Source organism: Petromyzon marinus, unplaced genomic scaffold, assembly GCF_048934315.1.
Source record: "Petromyzon marinus isolate PM22_M1 ecotype Great Lakes invasive population unplaced genomic scaffold, UKy_Petmar_22M1.pri1.0 PM_G_Scaffold_123, whole genome shotgun sequence".
NCBI lineage: Eukaryota > Metazoa > Chordata > Hyperoartia > Petromyzontiformes > Petromyzontidae > Petromyzon > Petromyzon marinus.
The window spans coordinates 167,501-170,000 of record NW_027422677.1 but is presented as its reverse complement, the minus strand read 5'-3'; positions in this window follow the sequence as shown (position 1 = coordinate 170,000).

Sequence of the window (2,500 nt, the reverse complement as noted above, 5' to 3'; positions counted from 1 at the left end):
GAAACTTCCAGAGGCATTTGCAGCAGAAATGCATGTGCAGTCAAAAAATTGAATATTTTTCACGGATAGACCCCGTGAAACGCTAGAAATTGGCGGGGATGTGTCTCTTGTGGCTCACGGGGCTGTTAGGGTGGCACAGAAATCCCTCGGAATGGGAAAAAACGGGTCATTTTCGTGTCGCCACATTGCATGCGAACCGCATGAAACTTCCAGAGGCATTTGCAGCAGGAATGCATGTGCACTCAAAAAATGTGATATTTTTCACGGAGAGACCCCGTGAAACGCTAGAAGTGGGCGGGGATGTCTCTCTTGTGGCTCACGGGGCTGTTAGGGTGGCACAGAAATCCCTCGGAATGGGAAAACGGGTCATTTTCGTGTCGCCACATTGCATACGAACCGCATGAAACTTCCAGAGGCATTTGCAGCAGGAATGCATGTGCACTCAAAAAAGTGAATATTTCTCACGGATAGACCCCGTGATACGCTAGAAATTGGCGGGGATGTCTCTCTTGTGGCTCACGGGGCTGTTAGGGTGGCACAGAAATCCCTCGGAATGGGAAAACGGGTCATTTTCGTGTCGCCACATTGCATGCGAACCGCATGCAACTTCCAGAGGCATTTGCAGCAGAAATGCATGTGCAGTCAAAAAAAAATTGATATTTTTCACGGATAGACCCCGTGAAACGCTAGAAATTGGCGGGGATGTGTCTCTTGTGGCTCACGGGGCTGTTCGGGTCGCACAGAAATCCCTGGGAATGGGAAAACGGGTCATTTTCGTGTTGCCACATTGCGTACGAACCGCATGAAACTTCCAGAGGCATTTGCAGCAGGAATGCATGTGCACTCAAAAACTTCTATATGTTTCACGGATAGACCCCGTGAAACGCTAGAAATTGGCGGGGATGTGTCTCTTGTGGCTCACGGGGCTGTTAGGGTGGCACAGAACTCCCTCGGAATGGGAAAAGGGGTCATTTTCGTGTTGCCACATTGCATAGGAACGCCATGAAACTTCCAGAGGCATTTGCAGCAGAAAGGCACGTGCACTCAAAAATTTTAATATTTTTCACGCATAGACCCCGTCAAACGCTAGAAGTTGGCGGGGATGTCTCTCTTGTGGCTCACGGGGCTGTTAGGGTCGCACAGAAATGCATCGGAATGGGAAAACGGGTCATTTTTGTGTGGCCACATTGCATAGGAACGGCATGAAACTTCCAGAGGCATTTGCAGCAGGAATGCATGTGCACTCAAAAACGTCTATATTTTTCACGGATAGACCCCGTGAAACGCTATAAATTGGCGGGGATGTCTCTCTTGTGGCTCACGGGCGCTGTTAGTTAGGGTCGCACAGAAATCCCTCGGAATGGGAAAAGGGGTCATTTTCGTGTTGCCACATTGCGTACGAACGGCATGAAACTTCCAGAGGCATCTGCAGCAGAAATGCATGTGCACTCAAAAACGTCTATATTTTTCACGGATAGACCCCGTGAAACGCTAGAAATTGGCGGGGATGTGTCTCTTGTGGCTCACGGGGCTGTTAGGGTCGCACAGAAATCCCTCGGAATGGGAAAACGGGTCATTTTCGTGTTGCCACAATTGGCATACGAACGGCATGAAACTTCCAGAGGCATTTGCAGCAGAAATGCATGTGCACTCAAAAACGTGAATATTTTTTCACGGATAGACCCCGTCAAACGCTCGAATTTGGCGGGGATGTTTCTCTTGTGGGTCACGGGGCTGTTCGGCTCGCACAGAACTCCCTTGGTCCACCTGATTCGTGCATACAGGCAGCAACTAAAACTCTGTAAACCTGCTGTGAGGACATCTAAACAGTGGACCAGTGAGGCTGTGGAAGATTTGCGGGCGTGCTTAGACTGTACTGACTGGGATATGTTCACGACTGCTACCAATAGTCTGGATGAACTCACAGAGGCTGTGTACATCAGCTTCTGTGAGGACTGCTGTATCCCAACACGTACCAGGGTGAACTTTAACAACAACAAGCCCTGGTTCTCAGCAAAGCTCAAAAGGTTGAGGTTGGAGAAGGAGGAAGCGTTTAGGAGTGGGGATAGAGACAGATTCAAGGAGTCGAAGAACAGGTTTAGCAAAGCGGTGAGAGAGGCTAAACGACTGTACTCAGAGACACTAAAACACCAGTTCTCTACTAACGACGCTGCTTCTGTCTGCCAAAGGGCTCAGGCACATCACCAACTACAAACCCAGAGCGCCCCACACCACTAACGACTCCCGCCTAGCCAACGACCTGAACGAGTTCTACCGTAGATTTGAAAGACAATTGGACTGTCCTGAACCACCCCTTCCCACCCAAGAGGCCCCATCCCCCACCCATACTACAGAAACGACTCTCTCCTTTCAGGAGGGAGAAGTTAATGGGCTTTTCAAGAGGCAGAATCCACGCAAAGCAGCCGGGCCGGACTCTGTCTCTCCAGCCACCCTCAGGCACTGCGCTGGCCAGCTGTCTCCGGTGTTCACCAACATCTTT